This window comes from Aquarana catesbeiana, linkage group LG01 (genome assembly GCF_042186555.1).
Source record: "Aquarana catesbeiana isolate 2022-GZ linkage group LG01, ASM4218655v1, whole genome shotgun sequence".
Taxonomy (NCBI): domain Eukaryota; kingdom Metazoa; phylum Chordata; class Amphibia; order Anura; family Ranidae; genus Aquarana; species Aquarana catesbeiana.
Genome location: NC_133324.1, coordinates 407,755,037 through 407,769,124, shown reverse-complemented (window position 1 = coordinate 407,769,124; position 14,088 = coordinate 407,755,037).

Genomic DNA, 14,088 nt, shown 5'->3' with positions numbered 1-14,088 from the left:
AAGAAAAATGAAGTTCAATAGCCAGTGCAGCTCTTCTGCTTGATTCCGAGCATGCGTGGAATTTTGTGCGTCGGAATTGTGTACACACGATCGGAATTTCCGACAACAAGTTTTGTTGTCGTAAAATTTGAGATCCAGCTCTCAAACATTTGTTGTCGGAAATTCCGACAGCAAATGTCCGATGGAGCCTACACACGGTCGGAATTTCCGACAACAAGTTCACATTTAAACTTTTTTTGCTGGAAATTCCGACCGTGTGTATGCGGCATTAGAGTGGTGACCTAGACTTTGGACTCTGAACCTCGGATTGATAAGCCTACTCTTCTCTTATATATAGAATCATGGACAATTGATCCACTTAATCCTAATGTCTCATGTGTTTGGGTTCATGGCTGGAGTTTACCTACCTTCATGAATGTTGTGTAGCAGGACCCCCGAAGGAGCTGCTTTTTATAGGTTCAGTCCGTTACTCTGCCTCTCAACCCCAAAGAACTGTCCCAGCCCCTCTGGCACACCTAGCAAGGTGGTTAATGGAAAGACCTGATAATAATACACAACACAATTCTGTTCTTTAAGTTTACTGAGATAAGTAATGGAGCACAATAAAGAGCATGAATAAACAGTTGTGATTGACAACTGTTATCACTTAATGCACATATACAGAACTTATAACCTTATAGTTACCTTAAGGAGTATATGTGAACAGGTGCACAGAAGGATAGGTACTCAATATCTTCAAAACATATATTAAATACCTTACCGCTGAGGCCTCAATACACAGACCAAATTGCAGCATATAATCTCTACATTCAGAAACACAGTGTAAAGTCTAACATATACTCAATGGCTCCCCCTAGGCTATAATTCAGAGTTCAATTTATGAGTAGAGCAGCATTGCTTAGTAAAAGAAGAAGATGGTGAAAGTTCTTTTAACACCAGATATCTTCAGCTAGCCTGATGTTTAAACTGCGATATATCATTGTAAGTTGTAATCCACAAAGCCAAAGGGAAAGAAATGACTGTAGAACAAAAGATATGCCGATGATGGCTTAACTGAAGAAATATCACCACTTGTAGATTCCTCTTTACATGTGAGTGCAATACAGTACTGACCTTACAGCGCAGGGGAGAAAAACAAGGCCCCAAAGTCCAGCTGCATGATGCCTGTGAAGAAGTAGATTCACCTCCGTGGAACTACAAGTCTCACCAGCAGTCTGTGGAAAGAACTCACTCAGCAATACTGTAATCTCTACTGGAATGGGCAGGTTCCCTCTCACCACAATAGACCCCAATGGCTGTGAGGCTCCATCTGGAATCCCCTCCTGGTGTCTCCGTCTGGTGAAGATGGCACCGCCACGCTGTGCTGCAACTCCTGATGGATTGAAGTGCAGGTGGCTTCCAGTTGCTCTGAAGCGCAGGCCGGTCCGCTTGCTAGAATAGCAGGGCTGTCCTCCAAGATCCCTCAGAGGCGGGCGATCTGGCTCTCCGCTGTATAGGTCGCAGTCTCTCACTCCTGGTCACACACAGACCTCCTGCTGGCCAGTGTTGAATGGCATCCTGAGAGACATAAAAGAACAGGCCGCGCCTGTCCTTTTATCACTCCTCCCAGCAGGCAGTTCTGCGCGCTTTGCATTGTCTGTCTTGTAGTTTAGGGCTGATCCAGCGAACAGAGTCACTTCCTCCTCCAGACTACATCTCCCACAGTGCTTTGCTGCATTTCCTGGTGATTTGGCTGTCAGGCTCTTCCAATAGGGAGGCTACAGAGCAAGCAGTTCTGTGTGAGGGGGGTGAAAAGCCCATGCAGCTGCTAGCAGGCAGCTCTCTCCTCATGGATTCAATCAGCCTGAAAAGCTACCTGCTACAGTTGAATCATCCTTTGTTGCATGTGCAGTCTTTGAACAGGAGAGGCATGCCTGGACTGCTTGACAAGGACTGAATATATCAGGATTCCTTTATAGGTGGAACTTGGTGTTCAACATGTGTCACGGTTTGAGCAGGGCATGACCTGTTACCCTCACCTTTCTATTTGAGCATATACAGCATGGAACCTGCAAGTATGCATATACAGTTAAAGCTGACTGTAGGACTACAAGCAAGATGTATGTCAGTATGACGTCCTGTAGCCCCGATCTAAAAGATCAGGAATGCATACAGACTAAATGGGTTTAAATTCTGTGTCAGGTACAGGTTTCTGAGGATTTCACACCAATAGTAGATCAGCTGGTAATGTTTACCTGTGACGCCTCCCTTATACTTCTGCTGGTATGTATATCAGGCATCTAACAAATCGCTGATCCATCTGCCTTTAACAGGGAAACATTTGTTTGGGCCTTCCCTGAAAGCTTTTATGAAGGATGCCACCCGTTTACCTTCCCACACATTACTGTATTCGATACATACTGTAAAGGTGTTCCACTCATCCATTAAAGCTCTCCTTCTATCTCAGAGGCACTGCTGATCAATAAATTCAAAACCCTTATGTACATTTAAGGTTGGGTTCAAGCATAACACTAACTATTTTTAAAAATGTTCCCTCCCCCCTCTCCTACCTATGCTGCCCACCTTGTGTAAAAAAAGATCTGTATACTTACCTTTTTTAGTCCTCCTTAGTCCGGTCATGTGAACCTGCAGCTCTGGCTTTCCTCTGTCAGTGAACGGTGGCTTCAGGGGAGAGGATGTTACGGCAACAAAGGCTGAGCTATGGGAGCTTATGGGTGATGTCACCACTCCCTGAATTCCCAGATGCTGTCAAGTGCTAAATGACACAGGGGAGCCAAAGTTTCTGGATCATATGACTGGACTAGAGAGGAATAAAAAAATCGCTCTAGGATTGAATTCCATGACGCATTTCGCCTCTTCATTGAGGGTTGGTCACAGACCTCTGTGTGGGGGGGGGGGGGCATGGCTGGAGCAGCAGCTGAGGCCAACATTGTAAACAGGTTGGTTTGAGTGGCGTCTTCTCTTCTATAAATCCACACTTCTGAATCAGTCCACTTTACGCCCCATGTTCTGGGCATCGGCAGGGAGACATCAAATCCCCTGGCTTTGAGCGCCACCAAAAGCTTCTCGGGATCACAGGCTTGAATTTCACTTAAAATACTTGGAATTTTGTTGGAGTAGAGTAGAGATCAGATCTGACCCAGCCCACAGCTCATTGCAGTACAAAAAGAGTAGATAACGACCAGAGATGGATCACTTTGATGCTATTGGTCAGCTTGACTATGTATGGATATAGGCAAATTAAGAATATCTGTTGTTGGTATGTTTGCAGGATATATTTGGGAATATACAGCAGTGGGTGGAGGGTTAATTGAAAGTATTAGATGTTGTTCTATGGTTACACACCTCTAGTATCATTGTTATATACAGTATGTATGCTCTTTGGAGCTGAGCATACATTTTTCCTGTCCTACATACAATATCTTATGCCTCACAGTTACATCCAGTTTGTTAATTTTTCTTTTGCATACTGTGCCTCCTGTCACTCTTTTACATTGTAAATGCAGTGCCTCTTAGATCTATATTGCACAACTTACATCATATTTATTACACTGTGTTTGTCAGTAACTGGATCACCTGCTGGTGCACTGTGGTTCCAAGATCTAAAGGGTGTAGTCCTGACGTCCATAAGTGGGTGTCTCTCAGTAGCCAGCGGATCTCAGCAGTTAACCCCTTCCCGCCGACCATACGCAGATATGCGTACTCGGCTTTCCGGGGGTTATACCGGGATGATGCCCGCAGCTGCAGGCATCATCTTGGTACCGTTGTTTACAGCAGGCAATCGGCTACCTGAGTATAACAACCGATGCAGCTAAAAGCCGCTCGGCTGTTATACCGGAGGAGCAGGAGGGGACATCCCCCCCCTCCCGCCGCTCTTACCGGGCCTCCCGTGCGATCGGGAGGCCCGGTGTCCAATCGGCTGCCTCCGGCGGCTGTGGGCGGGCTGGAACGAAGCTGTGGGCGGCTTTGTTCCAGCCTTCTCAATGTAAACGCGGAAGCGACGTCATGACGTCACTTCCCGTTTTCTCGGCTGCCAATGGTGCCGGTTTTTAAAAAAAATACAGTATTCAGAATCGACGTTTTCGGCGATCTGAATACTTTGATGTGCAAAGGAGGGATCGGGGGTCTTTTAGAGCCCCGATCCCTCCATAAAGAGTACCTGTCACCACCTATTACTGTCACAAGGGATGTTTACATTCCTTGTGACAGCAATAAAAGTAAAAAAAAAAAAAATTTATAAAGTAAAAAAATAAATTAAAAAAAATTAATTTTTTTAAAGTGCCCCTGTCCCCGCGAGCTCGCGCAGCGAAGAAAATGCATACGGAAGTTGCGCCCGCATATGTAAACGGTGTTCAAATCACACATGTGAGGTATCGCCGCGATCGTCAGAGCAAGAGCAATAATTCTAGCCCTAGACCTCCTCTGTAACTCAAACCTGGTAACCGTAAAAAAAATTTAAAGCGTCGCCTATGGAAATTCATAGGTATCGTAGTTTGTCGCCATTCCACAAGTGCGTGCAATTATAAAGGGTGACATGTTTGGTATCTATTTACTCGGCGTAACATCATCTTTCACACTATACAAAAAAATTGGGGTAACTTTACTGTTTGGATTTTTTAAAATTTATGAAAGTGTCCCTTTTCCAAAAATTTGTGTTTAAAACACCGCTGCACAAATACCATGTGATATAAACTATTACAACAATCACCATTTTATTCTCTAGATTCTCTGCTAAAAAATATATATATATATAATGTTTGGGAACTCTAAGTAATTTTCTAGCAAAAAATACGGATTTTAACTTATAAACACCATATTTCAAAAATAGGCTTAGTCATGAAAGGGTTAATCCCCCACCTGATGCTGGCTACTGGGAGGGTATTTAGCCCCACTGCTGGCATTCTGCAGTGCCTCAGAGTTTTGCCTGTGTACCCATTGTTCCTGTAAGCTTGACTCTGATCCTGCCTGCTTGTACCTGTTCTATCCTGACCTTGCTATTCTTCACTCCTCAGCCTGATCCTGCTCTACCCCTTGTATCCTGCTGTTTGTAAATAGTTAGTATAGGTTGATTTTTGCAAGCTACACTGTATGGACAGTCTCTACCATATTTATACTAAATTTAGGTTGAATGGTAACGTGTACAACTGAGATATAAATTATTGTAACTGGTAGCAACAGAGTTTACATATGTACTATATATATTGTGATGTTTGGGTAATTTCTCAGCTCTCCTGGCTCTCTCAGCCATTTGAGTTGCAGCACCCTGCTCATAGGCCCCACTCCCTGGTTTCTCAATAGGGGTTCTCCTAACACCCTGAGCTCTCTAACTCCTCTAAAACTTTCAGATTCTCACAGTCCCCTGGACTCACCTAGTTGGCTCGGCTCTCTCAGCTTCCCAGACTTACTTAGCCATCTCAACTCTCTCTCAACCCTGTGGACAAGGCATCTCCCCTCCAGAATGGAGTGCTGTCTCTTTATGGAGTACACCTGTCTCCTAACAGGAGCTCTGCACTATGGCCAGGTCCTTCATTATATGGGCTGAGTGCACCTGCATTTCTTTCCGCCCCAAACTCTTTGAAATCTTCAAACTCCGAAATCGAACCCAGAAATACCAAAACCTGGAGAAAGCTGCAAAAACGGAAAATTGTATACTCACCTTTCCGTAATTTTCCTTTCCTGACGCCTTTCCATGGCAGCACACGCTGGGTTGTGACTCCGCCCCCACAACCTGACAGGATTGGTTAGCTATAAGTTTGAAGGGGAGACACCCCGCTGCATTCTCTGTAAATATATCACCATAAAACGGGGTGGGAATCTGTGTGCTGCCATGGAAAGGCGTCAGGAAAGGAAAATTACGGAAAGGTGAGTATACAATTTTCCGTTTTCCTGACGCCTCCATGGCAGCACACGCTGGGAAATAACTCGCCAGTCGGGTGGGTGCAAGAAAATAATATTTATTCCTTATAATGCGGAAGAATTGGCTCTAACAACGGATCTACCGAAGTCTGCCATAGCCAAATGAGCAGAATCTACTCTATAGTGAGAAATAAACGTATGTCTGGAGGACCAAGTTGCTGCTTTGCAAATAGTCTCCGGTGAAACCCTGCAATACGCTGCCCAGGAGGTAGCCACTGCCCTGGTCGAGTGAGCCCTGATGCCTTCAGGAATTGCCATATGCCGCATGGAGTATGCCTTCTTGATGGACTTGACTAACCAGGAGGCGATAGTACGTGAGGTAGCCGCTTGACCTCGTCTGTTTCCATGTGGGATGACCATGAGGGTATCCGTCTTTCTAAAAGAATTCGTAGCTGTCAGGTAACTAATGATGGTAGTTTTAACATCCAGGGGATGAGGTTCACCCTGATCATTAGTGAAGGATGGTAAGACAATATCTTGGTTGTAATGGAAGGAAGTTGCTACCTTCGGGATGAAGTGGTCTGAAGGTCTTAGTACTACCTTATCAGGAAAGAATACCAAGTAAGGTTCTGATGCCATCAGTGCTTGGATCTCAGACACCCTCCTTGCTGATGTGATTGCAATGAGAAAGGATAGTTTTAGAGTCAGATCCCATAGAGATATTGATTCAGATGGAGTAAAAGGAGGATTGGTGAAGGCTTCAAGAACTATTGAGAGATCCCATGATGGAAAAACTGGTTTCTTAGGAGGTTTGATTTTCAGGCAGGCTTTCAGAAATTGGATAACCAGCGGATGTAATGCCCATCTGGTGCCTGTTTTGGCCGACAAAGCAGATACTTGTACCTTAAGGGTACTTGAACTTAGACCTTTGTTGATTCCTGATTGGAGGAATTCTAGGATTTGAGAAGGTTCTGGAGCAATAGGATCCCATCCCTTCTGCTGCGCCATTCTAAAGAATTGGTTCCAAATTCTTGTATAGGTGGTGTTGGTGGTGCTCTTCCTGGCTTGCATCAAAGTCGATATTACTTCCTGTGAGCAGCCTTGTTCCCTTAACCTAACCCTTTCAACTTCCATGCTGTCAGATGTAGTTTCTCTGGAGCTGGATGTAGGAATTGGCCTTGAAATAGCAGATCCGGAGTTACCGGAAGGAGGATTGGAGGTTGAAGGCTGAGCTGCAATAGTGTCGTGAACCATGGTCTTCTCGGCCAAAGAGGAATTATCGCGATTACCGTGGCTGAAGATCTCCGAAGCCTGGACAGGAATCTTGCAATTAGCGGAGTTGGCGGGAATATGTACCCCAACTTGAAGTTCCAGGGGTGAATTAGACAATCTATCCCCTCGGCTGAAGGGAAAGATGCTCTGGACAGGAACCTCCGACACTTCGTATTCGCCGGAGTAGCTGCTAAGTCGATCTCTGGTACTCCCCATGTCTCCGTAAGAAGAGAAAAGGCCTGGAGACTCAGGGACCATTCGTTGTTCGAAAGAGTTTCTCGACTCAGGTAATCGGCTAACATGTTCTGTGCCGCAGGAACATATATTGCTTTTAGATCTGCTAGGTGTGCCTGTGCCCATTCCAGGATAGGGCGGACTTCCTCCATCAATGTGAGACTCTTGGTACCCCCTTGCCTCTGGATGTAGGACACTGCCACCTTGTTGTCCATCCGAATAAGCACGTTCTTCCCTCTGAGGACTGGTGCAAATGCCATGAGGGCCTGGAAGGCTGCTCTGAGTTCCAGTATATTCGATACTAAATCCTGGCCCCGGAACTGCCATCGGCCCTGCGCTGCTTGATCTTGACAGTGAGCTCCCCAGCCGCTCTGACAGGCGTCCGAGGTGACTATTATCGGATCTGGGGGAACTATCAGTTTGTATTTCCTGAGGTTGGTCAAGTGTGTCCACCACCACACTGATTGCTTCATTGGTCTGGAGATGGTAATAGTCTGACGCATCGATACTCCATCCCACTGCCTCAGAAAGGAGTTTTGGAGGATTCTCATGTGCCATTGTGACCATTGCACCATGGGCAGGGTTGCCGCCATAGACCCTAGCACACTTAAGCAGATTCTGGCTGGAAGATGCCTCGCTGATAGTAATCTCCACATCTTCTGTACTAGAGGCTGAATCTTCTCCTGAGGAAGTTGTACCATGTTCAATTTGGTGTTCAGATCTGCTCCCAAGAATACCATGTTTTGAGTGGGTTGTAAGCTGCTCTTTTTCCAGTTGACTAGCCAGCCGAAGTCTTGGAGAGTCGTGAGTAAGATCTTCTGATGGCATAGCAAGGTTTCTTGATCCTCTGCCAAGAGCAGGATGTCATCCAAATAATGGTGGACTCGCAGACCCTTCTCCCTGAGGAATGCAACCAAGGGTAGAAGGACCTTGGTAAATGTCCTGGGAGCCGACGAGATGCCGAAAGGAAGGCACTGAAATTGGAAGTGGCTTTTGTTGATGGCAAATCGGAGGAATTTTTGAAAGGCGGGATGAATTGGAATATGTAGATAAGCGTCTGATAAATCTACTGAGAGCATCCAGTCGCCCAGGTTCACTGCCAGAAGTATAGACTGCAGACTCTCCATTTTGAAGGCCTCTGTTTTTATGTTCCTGTTGAGATTTTTTAAATCCAATACAGGACGTAAGTCTCCGGTCTTCTTCTTTACCAAAAATAGTGGGGAATAGAACCCCCTCCCCTTTTGATCTGACGGAACTTCCAGTATTGCCCCTTTCTCCTTCAATTCCACTATATATTTTAATAGTAACTTCCTTTTGACTAGTGAAGATGGCAGTCTTGTTGATTGGAAGTGATTCTTTGGAATTTTGCCCATAAACTTCCACTTGTGTCCAAATTTGATCGTGGAAAGAGTCCACTGATCCTCTATATGGCTTGACCAAATCTGTGCGAAGTCCTTGAGCCTGGCGCCCACCTGTACTGAGTGGGCAGGCGAACCTTCAAAAAGACTTCTGCTGCTCCCCTACCGGGGTAGGCTTGGACTTCTGCATCCTTAGGAAGGAAGGTCTTGTGTTCTTCCAGTCCCTTCTGAATTCCCTACCAGGACGGTAGGATCTAGCTTCCCTATATTTCTCAGGAAGGTTGCGCCTGAAGAAGGAACCCTTTTGGGCCTTGGGTCTTCTATCTGAGGGAATTAATCCCGACTTCCCTCCTGTTACCTTCGAAATAGCGGTGTCCAATTTAGACCCGAACAGGTTTGAGCCATCATATGGAATTCTGCACCAGTTTGTTTTGGATGCAGTATCGGCCATCCATGGTTTCAGCCACAAGGCCCTTCTTGCTGTGACTGAGGCTAGCATTGATCTCGCCGAGGATCTTATAATATCCACTGAGGCTTCTGCCACGAAGTCACCTGCCAACTTGATCTCCTGAAGAGAAGATATTATTTTATCTATTTCAGTACCGTCTTGCAGATCCTTCTCCACCTTGGTTGCCCAACCTGATATGGCTTTTGCCACTGCTGCTGTGGTAATTGCTGGTCTGCATGCGCCCCCAGCAGTGGAGTATGCTTTCTTCAATTCTAGATCCAATTTCCGATCCAGAACATCCCGAAAGGAAACTGCGTCCTCAATAGGCAGAGTGACATGCCGTGCAAGACGCATCAAGGAGGAGTCGACTACTGGAGCGTTCATCAATGTTTTGACTTTTGACTCCTTCAGAGGATACATTTTTGTCAGTCTGTTGGTGAGACTGGACCGCTTATCAGATCTTTCCCATTCATCTTTAATTAGATCCTCCAGTTCACCTATAAAAGGGAAATTTTCTGGTTCTTTTCTTAAATTTGGGAAATATTTCCGGACTTTCTGCGGTTCCTCTTTATCTTCTTCCCAGCCTATTGCTTCTTTGACTGACTTTGCGAAAGGCTGTACCAGGGAAAAATCAAAACCTGCTGACATGTCCTGGTCCTCATCTCCTGAGGAGGGTTCTGATGCCTGGGGTTGGCGGTCATCCGCCACCGATGTGCTAGGCGTAGGCCTATCGATTAGTGGTGCTGTTGTCTCCCTTATGGATTCCCGCACAGATTCTCTTATGAGCTCCGTAGCCATTGCTGCGTCTAGCTCTTTGTCCTTTGCTGCCTCATTGAAGCAGGCTCTGCAGACTAGTTTATCTGGCAAGGCTGGTGCGCCGCATACCCAGCAAGCGTTTGCTGCAGGACGGGTGTGGCAGCTTTGGCGGTGCGATGAAGGTGACCGTCTGCGGTGTGACCGACTGTGACGGGAGCGGCTGCGTCTTGAGCGGCTGTGACGTGAGCGGCTATGTCTTCGGTGGCGAGAAGAGGATCTTGAGCGGCTTCTGCGGGACTTTTTGCTTGACCCATGGCTTGATCTCCTCTCACGCCTGGAACTTGCGGCTCTTGACCTGGTGGGGCTGCCAAAAACGCAGCGTTAGTGGTTGGCTCTCTTTTTTCTCCCCTTTCTTCAATACTTACCGATGACGAATAGCCTCTTACCTCGTTTGCTGATGGTGGTCTGCGCGGGCAGTGGTCTCCATAGTGATAGTAGACAGTGTAGACTGAAGGAAATAAGAGAAAAGAAAAAAAGTTTTTTTTTTTTTTTTTTTTTTAAACTTACTCTTTCTTTTTTTTTTTTTTTTTAAATTTTTTTTTTTGGAAGGCTAAATCGAATAAATTGACTTACCTGGTCTTGCTGAGTCGTTTTCTTGGCAAAGCAGTTGAACGCCGGTGAACATTCAGGTATTTGAATACTGCTCAGCAAAAAACACAGAAAATGCCTGTGTTTTTAAATCTGCCGCCGCCGTCGCGGCAAAATGACACTCCCGCGCATGCGCAGAGCGTCCCGAGCGCCTCGGCGCCATCTTGGAGAAGGGCATTACCTTCCCAAGGCAGAACTAGGCCCTGAGGCCAATTGCAGAGTGGAGGAGGCGGCCTCGGCGGCCATGACGGTTCCTACAGCGGTGGACAACAAGTGCCAGCAGACCTCTAAGCAGAGAAATACCATAAGTAAACTACAGGCAAAGGTACAGGCAAAAAGGAAAAGGAGACCACTGCAAAAATATGAAGCTTCTTTAAAGCTTACTGTGCCAGATGTCCAGACGCCCCCTGAGACCACCAGACCGGGGGTTCCCTCCATAGAAGCTCCTTTAGAGACTGTACAGGAGGGACTTCCAAACAGGAGAGGCTTGAACCTGCTGGGGCGAGTGCGGTAAGAGGCTTTTTTTTTTTCTTTATCTTGACAACAGGAGCAAGCTGCATATCCCAATCTGTCAGGTGAGGATAAAAAAGAGAATGCAGCGGGGTGTCTCCCCTTCAAACTTATAGCTAACCAATCCTGTCAGGTTGTGGGGGCGGAGTCACAACCCAGCGTGTGCTGCCATGGAGGCGTCAGGAAAACAGTTTTCTCTGCTCATAATCAATATTTCTGAGCCCTCCACTCTGCATATTTGTGAAGACTGTGTCATATCTACATTAATTTTCACAGTGGCGGGGCCTCGTACATTATTTTATATGATATGTGTATACGTTTTCTGGAGTACTTGAAAAGTCCTTCATTTTCTAAAAATTCGCAAGTGAACATAATATATTTTATAGTTTTAAGCGCCATCATCTGTAGATTGATTGCTATCCAGAAGCATTAAGTATTGGTAATGGCAAATTATATGAATATTTTTTTCACTTATTTATTAATGAATAGTCTGTGTTGAATAGGCAATAAACATGCATGTTTGCCCAAAGGATTTTTGTACAATGATTGTTAGTTAGAAAGATCACTCGTATATCTAGGTATCTAGGTCATGCATGCATAGCCAGCCACCACTCTGTTAGTAGGTTGCTTTACAAGACGGTTGCTATGCTTTACTGCAGGGGTACTATTAACATACAGCTTTCTGGTTACTAAAAAGCATTCTTTCAATTTTCTCTGGTGGTCTCCTCCTACTCTGTTTCTATTGTCTTTTTTCTCCCTGTGTGCTGTAGTAGATTACCCTTTCCCTGTGCACCATTTAACCCTAGACACTTTGTGATGAAGCCAAAGTTTAACAACTGCAGTAAACACTATATTATTCTGTAACCCTCTATAAAGGGAACCTGCCCTGTGGGAATCTGTTTTTTTTTTTATTGTACACGTTTAAAGGTTAGTGTAGGACTCAAAAAGCATGAGGACCCTTCAAAACCTTACATATTTTGGCCAAAATACAAATCCCTCATGATTTTTGTATTGTGTTCTTTTGGGGAGCGCTTTAAAGGATGGCTTCAAGACACCTGTTTGCCCATAAGCCAAATTTAACCACTTCAGCCCCGGACCATTTGCTGGGAAAAGACCAGAGCACTTTTTGCGATTCGGCACTGCATCGCTTTAACTGACAATTGCACGATCGTGCGACGTGGCTCCCAAACAAAATTGATGCGCACATGCCCACAAGCCGCGTCTTAAAGGGAAACGTACAGGTACATTAATATGCCTGTACGTGCCCTTCTGCCGACGTATATCGGCGTGAGCCGGTCAGCAAACGGTTAAATCCAATCACAAAAATACACACAACCTATGTGTTAGTTTTAAAAAGTTTTTTCTTTAGTTTTCTTACATCTTCCAGTTTCAATCAAATAATATCTAAGCAATCCTCAGCAGCACTGAGATTAAAAAAAAGTCGGGAAAAAAGTTGAAAATAGTATTTTATGGAAATGGGCAATGGTTTAAGATACACAGTGCATTTGTAAACTTACTGTAATGTCTTCCAGGTAAGGTTTATGATCTATTTTACAGATTAATGTAGAGGTAGGGTTACCACTTCATCTCTGTAAAACTGAACGCATATTAATTACACAGGTTCTGGGGATAATTTAATCCAGGTAAGGCACTAAGTGAATTTAATTACCACCTGAATCAGCCACAGAACCTGTGTAATTAAAATGTGTTTTTGGTTTTAAAGAGATGAGGTGGGACACCTATGTAGGGGACACAAAGGGTCTTTTTACAATATTGTGCTGCATTAGTGCCAATGCACATTACATGCATTGGTGCGATGTGGCACTGGCATTATTCATTGTGATTGGCACCACCCTGCAGCTCATCTTTTGCTGTGTTATGCAGCCAGTTCAAATGCACCTAGGGTTACTGAGCATTTGCACGAGTACTTGAAGTCAGCAGGCGGACTACCGGAAGTCAGCAGGCGGAACACCGGAAGTGACGCTCCGCGTTGACGTCAGCGCTTGGACATCCCGACGCCCATCTTGGTACACCCTGCACTTGGCTGCAGTAAGCCAGCAGCAGACATCTTATTATACCCAGCCCATATAGTTCAGGCTAGGTGTAACAAGATGGCCACTACTGCTTTTAATGCGGCCGAGTGCAAGGAGTACAAAGATGGGCATTGCAGCAGCCTTTCCTCATGGCATGACAGTATCACTACACCTGCCCATCAGTGCCCATAAATGCCACCTATCAGTGCCCAATGCCCATAAGTGCCGCCTGTCAGTGCCAGCAACCTGTCAGTGCCAGCCACCTGTCAGTGCCATCTATCAGTGCCAGCCACCTGTCAGTGCCAGCCATCAGTGCCATCTGTCAGTGCCAGCCATCAGTGCCATCTGTCAGTGCCCTCCATCAGTGCCATCTGTCAGTGCTGCATATCAGTGCCACCTAATCCTAACAGTGTTCATCAGTGCTGCATATCAGTGACACCTAATCTGTATTGTGCTTTGAAAACTGTCACATAACATTAAAAAAAAGTATCGGTAATCGGTGTCGGCGAGTACTTGAAAAAAGTATCTGTACTTGTACTCGGTCTTAAAAAATCCTATTGGTATCGGGACAACCCTACACGTAAAACAAGCAGTTTATTGCGTGGTGTTCCACATGTGTGTTTACGTTTATGCTGTGTCAGTGGGTCCTCAGAGTAATTGTCTGAAAATCTTGCTGCTACATATGAATTTTCAGCTTTTTGTATTTTTATAAAGTTGGTGATAGCAAGTAAAGGGTTACCTGAGTGTGGTGTGGACTGAGCTCAAATAACCCACATAGAGCATCAATTTTTATATACTATGTGAAAATATGTAGGCTGCCATTGCCATTATGCTTCTGAAAATGCTAGTTGCCTCTACAAGAATCTTTAGTTTCTGTATTTTCAGAATCACTGACCTGAAGCAAATATGCAGCAGCATTGCTGTAGCTACCTGATCAGCATGGCTACTAAAGAAATCTATGGTCTAAAAGCAG